The sequence below is a fragment of the Lolium perenne genome, chromosome 5 (assembly GCF_019359855.2).
Source record: "Lolium perenne isolate Kyuss_39 chromosome 5, Kyuss_2.0, whole genome shotgun sequence".
Lineage (NCBI taxonomy): Eukaryota > Viridiplantae > Streptophyta > Magnoliopsida > Poales > Poaceae > Lolium > Lolium perenne.
The window spans coordinates 9,183,514-9,198,981 of NC_067248.2; the positions used below are offsets into that span (position 1 = coordinate 9,183,514).

At 43.8% G+C, this 15,468-nt stretch overlaps 1 pseudogene; it reads right to left on the minus strand.

Annotated features, from left to right (window-relative positions):
* Window positions 1–810: 810 nt before the first annotated feature.
* On the minus strand, window positions 811–3,700 carry LOC127304584 (F-box/LRR-repeat protein At3g58900-like; annotated as a pseudogene).
* Window positions 3,701–15,468: the final 11,768 nt, after the last annotated feature.

The window sequence follows — 15,468 nt, forward strand, 5'->3', positions numbered from 1 at the left end:
AGATACTTCAACTTAACTATATACCCTCCTGATACTGTCATCCCCAAACAAAAGTATTCACAATATATTTGGCATCTAATTGTCGAATCTAGGGACTACTTCTTATATGATTTAGCTTGATCGATGCTTTGGTCGTGTGACTGAAACAAATGTTCCAAGAGGCAATGAATGCGGCTAATGCTGAAATAAACTAACATGATTACGAATGAAAACAACTTCACAGTTAATGAACATGCTTGATAACATTAATTTCTCTCAACATGCAAGCTATCCACATAGGAGCACCCACTAACTATACTTCTAGCCAATGCAACCATGCCACCTCATCTCACCTGCCACCTCAGAAAAATATCCTTTAGTATTGTACAATTAATCACTATCAAGCTAGAAAGAGACGAGCTGGAGGCGCACTGACCTAGTAGTAGTCCGAATGCGGAACAGCGTGCGAGAATTTGATAAATGCGGCGACAGCTGGCCGCAGCGGCTGGAGAGGCAGCAAGGAGAAGCAACTTTCCTGGTGTCTCACTCGATCGTGCTGGTGATGCCATCTAGGTAAGTTCATCATTTTCTCTTCAAGCAACTGGGACAACAACTTTGTATTATAGATGAAACTGGGTTTTCCGTTACAGAATTGCAATTAGGCCTGAGTGGTCTGGAAGAAATGTCCCGTTAACGAAAAACGAATGACTGTGACACAAGTACGTCTTAGAGGTCAGGCAGACTTAACAAGCAAGTCTTAGAGGTCTTGGATGATACTACAAAATTGTGTGTCACAAGATGCAAAACAAAATGTACGCAAGAATGCCTTAGTTTAGAGATCTAAAAAGGATTAATATGGAAAGCCCGCTCACATGCATACACAACATCAGCTTCTTCACCTCTCTGGTTAGCATCGCCGTCTAGAAAACACAAGAAGTACGGCTCTCAACAAACCTGACACTAACTAAACAGGTCCCAAAACAAGAGCCTAGCATAAACAGGAAGAGCACAAGCCTTCATTCACATGGATAGATTAGCGATCGTCGATACTGATTTTCCCATCTGGGATGAAGATCGGTAGCAATGCCTGCACTAGCGTGCCGACCCTCGGATCATCTTTGCTGCAGTATATCTTGATTCTCTCGATACAGGGATAGCCCCGGACTGGTTGTGTGTTCCTTGCTGGCAATGAAGCAGATTCAGCCTTCTTGCATATTCTACATTGCTCCTTCAAAGTGTCAAACCATACGGGAGTATCGGTTAGATTGATTGTTATGCAGCTCCTGTAGCAAACTGATGCCATGACCAAAACATACACAACTGGGAGGGAGGAGTAAGTATAGATACCATCTTGAGCTTAAAACATAGCTCCTTCAGATTGGGCGAGCGATGGAGAATGTAGAAGAGAGGGTACAAGTCAGCAGCCATGCACCAATCACCCAGCACCAAACTTGTCAGGTTACTCAACGTCGGGCATGTTTGCAAACCTCTCTCGAATGCGAGCTTCATATGCAATAGAAATGAGGCAACACAATCATGTTAAGGATTTGAAAGAGACCAAGCTAGCTTGCCAACATATAGGAGAGAAAAATCACACCATATCAGAGGCATGTGAAAACAACTAACTAGGCGAGTAAAAATTACATATTGGAGAGAAAACAATCGGTTCAAAAACTAGATCGTGTCTTAATTTAAAGCCGAGAAAACTACTAACTAGGCACGCTATGAGTATTTGCCTAATCTTGTATGGATGTGAAAAGTAAAACCCCATTCGTACCTCAGGTGATGGTGCATGCAACTCCAATTTTGTGGCATGTGAAAGTCCATCAAGTAGACGATGATCCACTATTTTTTCTACACTGTTATGAATGTGGCAACCAGATAGGGCAATCGAAGCTGTTACTAGAGAAGCCAAATCCCTGGTTACTACAGGATCGGAGTTACACCATGGATCAATGATAGAAATATGGGTAAGGTTGGTGGCACAAATCAGGAGACTGTATATATGAAAGCAATGAGTCATATGCAGAACCTTGAGTGACCTCGATGAGATCTCAGCCTTTGTGCAGGCAATAACACATCGCTCCAGCTCTAAATGCTCGAGCATAGGAAAGTTGTAGTTTAGCGGCGTGAAGAACCCATGGACCAAATAGACAGATTCGAGCCTTATTCTCTTGAGATCGATACTGAGAAGGACAGATCGCTATGCCATCCAATTGGACACGTCTGTGGGCTCCATAAACATGAAGCAAACGAGCATTGTGCTTGATGGCATAGCGAATCCATGCAGAAGACTTGCCTCTGTCATCACGGCTGATGAGGATCCGGGCCTCATCCAAGGAAACAGTCCCATCACGCAAGAGCAGCAAATGGTCCACAAAACTTTCATGCATGTCCTCGGTGTCCTCCTCTGTCCACTCAATTTCATTCAGCAATTCCTGGCGGTCAATGTGAATGAATGGCGTAGAGGCCCAGAGATTGCGCCACCTGGCAGAGAGAATACTCGTGCGCACAACCTCCGCCATAGGCAGGAAGGACATCACGTGGTGCAACAGCGCGTCAGGAAGGCTGCTGAGCCTGTCATTGCCATCGTTTTTGCCTCGCACACACTTGCGGCCAAGGTTAATGGACATTAGTGCCGACATTTCATTGATCAAACAGGCCGCCGCCGCCTGCATGGATCCAGTAAGGTAATGCATAAATATTTAAAATGAAAAACACGTAAACCGCAGAACTCTTAGAAACACACGATGAGAAGCGAGAGATGGTTCTATACATGATACCGTGATCTATATTACAAACAACTGCAGATGGTAAAGGCATCAGACTAGAAATTCCCTCATTAATCTTAAGAGGAACAAAAAAGAACTTGTATCCCTTTTGAGTTTGTAGCCATGGAGTTGTTCTATTCATGAAGCTGGCATGTGAATTTTATACCAACCAGTGAAAATTACGGATTGTTAAATGATACTACAGAGCAGCGAGCAATAATAATCCCCTTTATCAGAGTTATTGCAGAAGCGATGTAACATTAATTCAACCTTGGGGAGTATTTACTAAATTACTACAGAGAATTTCTTCTTCATATCCAGTTGAGAGCAGCAAGCCTGTTTTTTATGATCGAATTCTGAAACGAAACCATCATTTGTAATTTTGTATGAAAATTACAAGAGACCATCGAACTATTTGTCCCCCAATCTGTAGAACGCGCAGGCAATAATCTATTCAAGATTGACCCAAACTAGGCACGTGCAGAGGCTAGATAGCATCCTCTTGCTTCGTTAAACCGATGGCACAATTTGCACGCCATTGATTAATTAATGGGAAAATTGGTTTTTTACCCAGAAGAAGCCTTAATTGGATTATCTACCCAAAGTTGATTGAACATTGGGAAAATATCCATCAGGGATCTGAAAGAAAAACATAATTACATAAGGCCCTAATTAGAGCTGATCAATAAACCTATCGATGGGAGATCGCAAAGAACCCAGCTCGATCATGTGAAAAAAAAAAAGATTAGATCGCAAGCAGTTAAAACATACGCGAGATCTGTCCAACCGGCGCCCCCGGAGAGGCAGATCAACGCTGCAGAGTCTGCCGAGTGACAACGTCGTCCGCCCCTTCATCAGCTCCGTCCGCTCGTGCTGCCACCGTTGTTGCCGCCGGCCCGGCGGGGCCCATCTCTATGTCCATCTATCCATCTCAATTTCACTCTTTTTTATTAGGGTATATGCACGTACAAAGTGCTTGCTTTTTTCTGGGTGAACAAACCGCAGTGTAGTTAGAGCAAGGGCACTCTAATTGCCATCTCACGTGGTGCACCACCTGGGCCATACAGGAAGGGCGCGCCGGGCCGGCGGCAATGGTTAACCCATCGATACGTTTATTGATCAGCTCTAACTAGAGCCCTCACATAATTATGTTTTGCTTTCAGATCCCTGATGGGATATTTTGCCAATTTTCAATCAACTTTGGGTAGATGGTCCAAGATTGATGAACTTTTGGGTAAAAAATCAATTTTCCCTTAATTAATTCTACTGGCGTAGCCCTCCGATGATTTCCATGACTAGGAAAAGAATAAAGGGAAGTTACTGCCCGGCAGTACTGACCTACTAGTATATCGGAGGTGGCACGGTAGCGCTGATCACTCGATCAAAAGGTCGGCCAGGCGGCAGCGGCGAGCCGGCGAGAGTCCAGCTAGGCGGCGGCGCGGTAAGCCGCGCGCGAATCGGGAGAAACACAACTGGCATCTCAGTCTCACGCCTGTGACTGGGTTAACAGAAAGTGTGACTGGGCTCACTGGTCCGGCCGACGAGGGCTCATAAGCAAGACGTGGGCCCAATAGAGCAACCAGTGGCAGGCCCGATCTCAGTTTGAAGAGGCAAGAAACATGTAGCTATTCGCTCCAAAAAAAAAAAAACTAGAGCATACTACTGATATACGGGACTACCGAAGTACATTGAAAGTATAGAGATGGTAAACTTAGAGGGGGGGTTAAATAGGTTTCTACAGATTTTAATTCTTTCTTTGCAATATTAGGCTTTGCGAAATATAAAGATGAGTCTAATGCAAACTAGGTGAAGCAACCTATATAAGGATACAACTAACTCGAGTACGAAGGCTCTCACAGGCAGTTAAATCACAAGTAAGGAGTTCGGTTAGAGATAACCGATAGCACGCGGAGACGAGGATGTATTCCCGTGTTCCCTTTTTTTGCAAGAAGGTACGTCACGTTTGGAGGGGTGGAGGTCCCACGAAGAATTCCCCACGCCACGAAGGCTCACCCTATTCTCCGGAGCCTATCCCACGAAGGAATAGCTCACTCACTTGTGGTAGACTTTGAGGTAGCCTCCAAACCTTCGCAATCTTGCCCGGAGCAAATCCACAGCCCGGATGCTTCCGGACTCCTCTTGCCCACCTAGGGTTTCCAATGAACCCTAGGAAGCAAGCTTCTCGATGAATACAAGGAGGAATGAGATTTGGCTTGGTAGAACAGTAGATCGGGTCCTCCTCTAACGATTCCCCAGAGGGATTTGAGTTTGGGTGGAGGAGGAAGGAGATCTGAGGCTTTTGGTGCTTCTAGCAATGGAGTAGGAGAGAGAGAGAGCTCAAGAACAGCTTGTAGTGTAGTGCCTAACTGTTCAGAGGTAGGAGAAAGGCTATTTATGGTGTTCTTCGAAATATGGCCGTTGGTCACTTGCCACCTCAGCTTTTCTCCCGACAAACCCGGTCAACCGGACCACAGACCGGATTGCACGGTGCAGAGGCCGGTCGGACCGGACCAGGGACCGGACCTGCCGGTCCAGACCGGACGGTAGACCGGACCCAGACCGGAGACACTTTGCGACGTCCAGGAGCTCCTCCGGTTGGTGCCCGGTTGGCGCCCGGTCGACCGGACCGCACGCCGGGCTCGTCGGTCTGTAGGCCGGCAGACCGGGCAGCAGACCGGATCTCTTAGGCGCATATTTGGCGCCTGGTTGGCGCCCGGTTGGCGCCCGGTTGACCGGACTGCTCGCCGGACTGGCCGGTTGTGAGGCCGGCTGACCGGGCGGCAAACCGGATTTCTGCTGTAGACCCCTTTTTGATTGTTGTTGAAGTGGGGGTCTCCTTTAGCCTTCTTGTTCCTTTGATACACCATTTATGCCTCTTTGCCTAATACATGAGATTATCCTTATAAATGTATTAGGCCAAATACTCTAGCACGGTCTCATTGTTACCAAAATAATGGACAAGGGTAAAATACCCTTACAATCTCCCCCTTTTTGGTATACGATGACAAACTGAGCTAGAGTCACATATAGATATTGTGATAAGCTCTAAACTTTGATTCCATATAAGATATTACGACAGCTCCCCCATAATGTGTGCACTTGGAGAATTTGCGTTTGAATGCAAAGTGCACCATTTGTGAAATATGAGAAGGTCCCCCAATATCTTTAGGAAACAAGCATGGTATAGACAAGTATATCAAGATATATAAGCATAAAGCATGATTATCCTAATAGAGTGATTAAGCATAGAAATAGTCGTCCATACACGTCCATACACAAATTGTTCAAAGTAGCAAATGGTTCTTGAGAAATCAAAGCAAATAAGCACAAGCCATATAAGATTCAAATAAAGCAACACCCATGGCTTGTGACAATCAAAGAACCCCGTGGTCCTAGACTCTACTCTCTTCTCCCCCTTTGGTATCGGAACACCAAAAAGGCGAAGAAAAGAGGAGAGATGCTATCGCACCCATCAATAGAACTCATGCCCGGTGGAGTAGGAGCTCTCGCCATCATCGCGCGCAGCCGCATCACCTTCATCCTCATCACCATCATCATCAGTAGGAGTAGGAGCACGAGCAATCCGAGGAGGAGGGCCACCATGAGCATACATGGATAGGTCGAAGTTCTGGAACATCTCATCAGTAATGGGAGGAATCTCCCAAGCAGGTGCAACCACAGGCTCCATCTCAGGGCCAGAAGGAGGAACAGGAGCATTCCGTGCAGTCATGAACTCATTCTGTCTCCTCCGTGTCTCCTGGTTCAAAGCAAGACTTTGATGTGGAACATCATTGGTATTCTTGCACATTTGCCACATGCTGGAGAAGAAGCGAGCGGCACCACGGTGAGGGCGCCGAGAGTAGCTGGAGCTTGCTGCAGGATCATGGTGTTCCTTGGAACGGTGCTCATTGGAGGGCATCATGGAAGGGACTTCCGGGCGATCGTCCTGAGTAGGGAACTTGAATGGTTCCATGATGACTCTTTCATCAAGAGTGTTGAGAGGAGGAGGAACTATGTGGTTGATGAGCCGCTGAACATACTGAGCATAGTTGGGAGTCATGTGGTCCATAACTGCACGCTTCAGTTCACAGTGAATAAGATCACAACCATCAATTTTCCTTATCCTGGTAGGGTGGCAATAGTACATCAGATTCAGGTGGTAGTTCCTGACTTCACTAGTATCGCCTGACTTGCTGATGAGACTCTCACGAAACATCTTGGCAAGGACAAGATATGAGTAGTACATCCCAGAGATAGTGGGAGGCCCAGCTGTGGGGTTAGTGGGATAGCAAAAGGAGATGTCACCTCTAGTGAGCTTAGGCCGAGTATGAATCATGTACCCTTGAGCACGGCCACCACCAAAACCCATGGCCGCACAGAACTGAGTGTAGGTGCAGGAGTACTTCTCCCTTCCAGTCATCCAAGTCATGGTGCGGTCCTCATCATCATGGAAGAATACGGTGCAATGGAATTGATGGACTAGAAGGGGACAATAGGTGGCATCTTCTTGTTCATCATCGGGCTTCAGGCACACAAGGTCATATAGTCCTATACCCTTCAAGGTTTCAACCACAAAGCGGTACTTTGTGGCTTCATGCAAGGCAAGATCTTCAGGATTGATGGCCTTGGGCATCACAACAACACCATTCTTCATACACTCTCGAGTATTATAGAAACCATCCCATAGGGCTGCTTGTGTCTTGGTCCAGAAGAACTTCTCCCCACCAGTGTAAGTCCGTTGCTCATAGCGATACGGATTCACCATCCTCACATCCTGCCAGTCACCACGATGTGCATCCGCTATATTGAAGTCTGGCACGATTTCATCATCCTCTTGGGTGGCATGCTTATCCTTCTTCTTACCACCAACTGACTTGCTTCTTCCCCTCGCCGAGCTGCCAATGTCAGTAGTCTGATGGGCTTTAGTGGGTGATACGCGTACAGCACGCGTCCGTTGGGAACCCCGAGAGGAAGGTGTGATGCGTACAGCAGCAAGTTTTCCCTCAGTAAGAAACCAAGGTTATCGAACCAGTAGGAGTCAAGAAGCACGTGAAGGATGTTGGTGGCGGAGTGTAGTGCGGCGCAACACCAGGGATTCCGGCGCCAACGTGGAACCTGCACAACACAATCAAAGTACTTTGCCCCAAAGTAACAGTGAGGTTGTCAATCTCACCGTCTTGCTGTAACAAAGGATTAAATGTATGGTGTGGAAGATGATGTTTGCGAAGAACAGTAGAACAAGTATTGCAGTAGATTGTATTCGATGTAAAAGAATGGACCGAGGTCCACAGTTCACTAGTGGTGTCTCTAAAATAAGATAAAGCATGTTGGGTGAACAAATTACAGTTGGGCAAATGACAAATAAAGAGGGCATAACAATGCACATACATATCATGATGAGTAGTGTAAAATTCAATTGGGCATTACGACAAAGTACATAGACCGCTATCCAGCATGCATCTATGCCTAAAAAGTCCACCTTCAGGTTAGCATCCGCACCCCTTCCAGTATTAAGTTGCAAACAACAGACAATTGCATTAAGTATGGTGCATAATATAATCAACACAAATATCCTTAGACAAAGCATTGATGTTTTATCCCTAGTGGCAACAGCACATCCGCAACCTTAGAACTTTCTGTCACTGTCGCAGATTAAATGGAGGCATGAACCCACTATCGAGCATAAATAATCCCTCTTGGAGTTACAAGTATCAACTTGGCCAGAGCCTCTACTAGCAACGGAGAGCATGCAAGATCTTAAACAACACATATATGATAGATTGATAATCAACATAACATAGTATTCCATATTCATCGGATCCCAACAAACGCAACATGTAACATTACAAATAGATGATCTTGATCATGTTAGGCAGCTCACAAGATCCAACAATGATAGCACATGAGGAGAAGACGACCATCTAGCTACTGCTATGGACCCATAGTCCAGGGGTGAACTACTAACACATCAATCCGGAGGCGATCATGGCGATGAAGAGTCCTCCGGGAGATGATTCCCCTCTCCGGCAGGGTGCCAGAGGCGATCTCCTGAATCCCCCGAGATGGGATTGGCAGCGGCGGCGTCTCTGGAAGGTTTTCCGTATCGTGGCTCTCGGTACTGGGGTTTTCTCGACGAAGGCTTTTTATAGGCGGAAGGGCAGAGTCGGGGGGCTGACGGGGGCCCCACACGCTAGGGCGGCGCGGCCCGCCTAGGCCGCGCGGCCCTAGTGTGGAGGCGCCTCGTCGCCCCACTTCGTATCCCCCTCGGTCTTCTGGAAGCTTCGTGGAAAAATAAGACCCTGGGCGTTGATTTCGTCCAATTCCGAGAATATTTCCTTTGTAGGATTTCTGAAACCAAAAAGAGCAGAAAATAGCAACTGGCTCTTCGGCATCTTGTCAATAGGTTAGTGCCGGAAAATGCATAAATATGACATAAAGTGTGTATAAAACATGTGAGTATCATCATAAAAGTAGCATGGAACATAAGAAATTATAGATACGTTTGGGACGTATCAAGCATCCCCAAGCTTAGTTCCTACTCGTCCTCGAGTAGGTAAACGATAACAAAGATAATTTCTGAAGTGGCATGCTATCATAATCTTGATCAATACTATTGTAAAGCATATGTAATGAATGAAGTGATTCGAAGCAATGGTAAATACAATGATTAAACAACTGAATCATATAGCAAAGACTTTTCATGAATAGTACTTTCAAGACAAGCATCAATAAGACTTGCATAAGAGTTAACTCATAAAGCAATAGATTCTTAGTAGAAAGTTTTGAAACAACACAAAGGAAGATATAAGTTTCAGCGGTTGCTTTCAACTTCAACATGTTTATCTCATGGATAATTGTCAACACAAAGTAATATGATGAATGCAAAAATGCAAGTATGTAAGAATCAATGCACAGTTAACACAAGTGTTTGCTTCTAAGATAGAAAGAAGCAGGTAAACTGACTCAACATAAAAGTAAAAGAATGGCCCTTCGCAGAGGGAAGCAGGGATAAATCATGTGCTAGAGCTTTTCAAGTTTTGAAATCATAAAGAGAGCATAAAAGTAAAGTTTTGAGAGGTGTTTGTTGTTGTCAACGAATGGTAGTGGGCACTCTAACCCCCTTGCCAGATAGACTTTCAAAGAGCGGCTCCCATGATTATTTTTATTTTTGGGTGACACTCCTTCCAACCTTTTCTTTCACAAGCCATGGCTAACCGAATCCTCGGGTGCCTTCCAACAATCACATACCATGAAGGAGTGTCTATTTATTTTAGTTTTATTTTTGAGTGACACTTCTCCCCACCTTTGCTTTCTCAAGCCATGGCTAACCGAATCATCGGGTGCCTTCCATCAATCACATACCATGGAGGAGTGTCTATTAAGGTTAATTAATTTGGGGCTGGGAACCCCATTGCCAGCTCTTTTTGCAAAATTATTGGATAAGCGGATGAAGCCACTAGTCCATTGGTGAAAGTTTCCCAACAAGATTGAAAGATAAAACACCACATACTTCCTCATGAGCTATAAAACATTGACACAAATAAGAGACAATAAATTTTGAATTGTTTAAAGGTAGCACACGAAGCATTTACTTGGAATGGCAGAAAATACCATGTAGTAGGTAGGTATGGTGGACACAAATGGCATAGTTTTTGGCTCAAGGATTTGGATGCACGAGAAGTATTCCCTCTCAATACAAGGCTTAGGCTAGCAAGGTTGTTTGAAGCAAACACAAGTATGAACCGGTACAGCAAAACTTACATAAGAATATATTGCAAGCATTAAAAGACTCTACATTGTCTTCCTTGTTGTTCAAACCCTCACCAGAAAATATCTAGACTTTAGAGAGACCAATCATGCAAACCAAATGTCAACAAGCTCTACAGTATTTCTTCATTAATAGGTGCAAAGTACATGATGCAAGAGCTTAAACATGATCTATATGAGCACAACAATTGCCAAGTATCAAATTATTCAAGACATTATACCAATTACCACATGTAGCATTTTCTGTTTCCAACCATATAACAATTAACGAAGCAGTTTCAACCTTCGCCATGAACATTAAGAATAAAGCTAAGAACATATGTGTTCATATGCAACAGTGGAGCGTGTCTCTCTCCCACACAATGAATGCTAGGATCCAATTTTATCAAACAAAACAAAAACAAGAACATAAAGACGCTCCAAGTAAATCACATAAGATGTGACGGAATAAAAATATAGTTTCACTAGAGGTGACCTGATAATTTGTCGATGAAGAAGGGGATGCCTTGGGCATCCCCAAGCTTAGATGCTTGAGTCTTCTTGAAATATGCAGGGATGAACCACGGGGGCATCCCCAAGCTTAGAGCTTTCACTCTCCTTGATCATATTGTATCATCCTCCTCTCTTGATCCTTGAAAACTTCCTCCACACCAAAGTCAAAACAAACTCATTAGAGGGTTAGTGCATAATCAAAATTCACATGTTCAGAGGTGACATAATCATTCTTAACACTTCTGTACATTGCACAAAGCTACTGAAAGTTAATGGAACAAAGAAATCCATCAAACATAGCAAAACAGACAATGCGAAATAAAAGGCAGAATCTGTCAAAACAGAACAGTCCGTAAAGATGAATTTTTCTAGGGCACTAAACTTGCTCAGATGAAAATGCTCAAATTGAATGAAAGTTGCGTACATATCTGAGGATCACGCACGTAAATTGGCAGATTTTTCTGAGTTACCTACAGAGAATACTACTCAAATTCGTGACAGCAAGAAATCTGTTTCTGCGCTGTAATCCAAATCTAGTATCATCTTTACTATCAAAGACTTTACTTGGCACAATGATGGCGTGTAACTCACACGTTCGTTGGGAACCCCAAGAGGAAGGTATGATGCGCCAGAAAGAAACCAAGGTTTATCGAACCAGGAGGAGCCAAGAAGCACGTTGAAGGTTGATGGCGGCGGGATGTAGTGCGGCGCAACACCAGGGATTCCGGCGCCAACGTGGAACCTGCACAACACAACCAAAGTACTTTGCCCCAACGAAACAGTGAGGTTGTCAATCTCACCGGCTTGCTGTAACAAAGGATTAACCGTATTGTGTGGAAGATGATTGTTTGCAGAAAACAGTAGAACAAGTATTGCGATGGGATTGTATTTCAGTAAAGAGAATTGGACCGGGGTCCACAGTTCACTAGAGGTGTCTCTCCCATAAGACAAACAGCATGTTGGGTGAACAAATTACAGTTGGGCAATTGACAAATAAAGAGAGCATGACAATGCACATACATATCATGATGAGTATTGTGAGATTTAATTGGGCATTACGACAAAGTACATAGACCGCCATCCAACTGCATCTATGCCTAAAAAGTCCACCTTCAGGTTATCATCCGAACCCCCTCCAGTATTAAGTTGCAGAGCAACAGACAATTGCATTAAGTATGGTGCGTAATGTAATCAACAACTACATCCTTAGACATAGCATCAATGTTTTATCCCTAGTGGCAACAGCACAACACAACCTTAGAACTTTTCATCCATCGTCCTGTGTCAATGCGAGCATGAACCCACTTTCTAGCATAAGTACTGGCTCTTGGTGTTACAAGGTTCTTGTTGGCCTGAGCATCTACTAGTAACGGAAAGCATGCAAGATCATAAATAACACGTAGATATAACTTTGATAATCAACATAACAAGTATTCTCTATTCATCGGATCCCAACAAACGCAACATATAGAATTACAGATAGATGATCTTGATCATGTTAGGCAGCTCACAAGATCCGACAATGATAGCACAATGGGGAGAAGACAACCATCTAGCTACTGCTATGGACCCATAGTCCAGGGGTAGACTACTCACACATCACACCGGAGGCGACCATGGCGGCGTAGAGTCCTCCGGGGAGATGATTCCCCTCTCCGGCAGGGTGCCGGAGGCGATCTCTGGATCCCCCGAGATGGGATCGGCGTTGGCGGCGTCTCCGGAAGGTTTTCCGTATCGTGGCTCTCGGTGCCGGGGTTTCGTCACGGAGGCTATTTGTAGGCGGAAGGGCAGGTCAAGAGGCGGCACGGGGCCCCACACCACAGGGCCGCGCGGCCAAGGGGGGCCGCGCCGCCCTAGGGTGTGGCCCCTCGTGGCTCCTCTTCGTCTCTCCTTCGGACTTGGAAGCTTCGTGGAAAAATAGGCCCCCGGGCTTTGATTTCGTCCAATTCCGAGAATATTTCCTTACTAGGATTTCTGAAACCAAAAACAGCAGAAAACAAGAATCGGCACTTCGGCATCTTGTTAATAGGTTAGTTCCAGAAAATGCACGAATATGACATAAAGTGTGCATAAAACATGTAGATAACATCAATAATGTGGCATGGAACATAAGAAATTATCGATACGTCGGAGAATTATCAGCATCCCCAAGCTTAGTTCTGCTCGTCCCGAGCAGGTAAAACGATAACACAGATAATTTCTGGAGTGACATGCCATCATAATCTTGATCATACTATTTGTAAAGCATATGTAGTGAATGCAGCGATCAAAACAATGTATGTGACATGAGTAAACAAGTGAATCATAAAGCAAAGACTTTTCATGAATAGCACTTCAAGACAAGCATCAATAAGTCTTGCATAAGAGTTAACTCATAAAGCAATAATTCAAAGTAAAGGTATTGAAGCAACACAAAAGAAGATTAAGTTTTAGCGATTGCTTTCAACTTGTAACATGTATATCTCATGGATATTGTCAACATAGAGTAATATAATAAGTGCAATAAGCAAGTATGTAGGAATCAATGCACAGTTCACACAAGTGTTTGCTTCTTGAGGTGGAGAGAAATAGGTGAACTGACTCAACATTGAAAGTAAAAGAATGGTCCTCCATAGAGGAAAAGCATCGATTGCTATATTTGTGCTAGAGCTTTGATTTTGAAAACATGAAACAATTTTGTCAACGGTAGTAATAAAGCATATGCATCATGTAAATTATATCTTATAAGTTGCAAGCCTCATGCATAGTGTACTAATAGTGCCCGCACCTTGTCCTAATTAGCTTGGACTACCGGATCATCACAATGCATTGTTTTTACCAAGTGTCACAAAGGGGTACCTCTATGCCGCCTGTACAAAGGTCTAAGGAGAAAGCTCGCATTGGATTTCTCGCTATTGATTATTCTTCAACTTAGACATCCATACCGGGACAACATAGACAACAGATAATGGACTCCTCTTTTATGCATAAGCATGTAACAACAATTAATAATTTTCTCATTTGAGATTGAGGATATATGTCCAAAACTGAAACTTCCACCATGGATCATGGCTTTAGTTAGCGGCCCAATGTTCTTCTCTAACATATGCATGCTTAACCATAAGGTGGTAGATCTCTCTTACTTCAGACAAGACGGACATGCATAGCAACTCACATGAAATTCAACAATGAATAGTTGATGGCGTCCCCAGTGAACATGGTTATCGCACAACAAGCAACTTAATAAGAGATAAAGTGCATAATTACATATTCAATACCACAATAGTTTTTGAGCTATTTGTCCCATGAGCTATATATTGCAAAGGTGAATGATGGAATTTTAAAGGTAGCACTCAAGCAATTCACTTTGGAATGGCGGAAAATACCATGTAGTAGGTAGGTATGGTGGACACAAATGGCATAGTGGTTGGCTCAAGTATTTTGGATGCATGAGAAGTATTCCCTCTCGATACAAGGTTTAGGCTAGCAAGGCTTATTTGAAACAAACACAAGGATGAACCGGTGCAGCAAAACTCACATAAAAGACATATTGAAAACATTATAAGACTCTACACCGTCTTCCTTGTTGTTCAAACTCAATACTAGAAATTATCTAGACCTTAGAGAAACCAAATATGCAAACCAAATTTTAGCATGCTCTATGTATTTCTTCATTAATGGGTGCAAAGCATATGATGCAAGAGCTTAATCATGAGCACAACAATTGACAAGTATCACATTACCCAAGACATTTATAGCAATTACTACATGTATCATTTTCCAATTCCAACCATATAACAATTTAACGAAGGAGAAACTTCGCCATGAATACTATGAGTAGAAACCAAGGACATACTTGTCCATATGCTACAGCGGAGCGTGTCTCTCTCCCATAAAGTGAATTCTAGGATCCATTTTATTCAAACAAAACAAAAAACAAAAACAAACCGACGCTCCAAGAAAAAGCACATAAGATGTGATGGAATAAAAATATAGTTTCAGGGGAGGAACCTGATAATGTTATCGATGAAGAAGGGGATGCCTTGGGCATCCCCAAGCTTAGACGCTTGAGTTTTCTTAATATATGCAGGGGTGAACCACCGGGGCATCCCCAAGCTTAGAGCTTTCACTCTCCTTGATCATGTTGCATCATACTCCTCTCTTGATCCTTGAAAACTTCCTCCACACCAAACTCGAAACAACTCATTAGAGGGTTAGTGCACAATATAAATTGACATATTCAGAGGTGACACAATCATTCTTAACACTTCTGGACATTGCATAATGCTACTGGACATTAGTGGATCAAAGAAATTCATCCAACATAGCAAAAGAGGCAATGCGAAATAAAATGCAGAATCTGTCAAAACAGAACAGTTCGTATTGACGAATTTTAAAATGGCACAAGACTTGCTCAAATGAAAATGCTCAAACTGAATGAAAGTTGCATACATATCTGAGGATCATGCACGTAAATTGG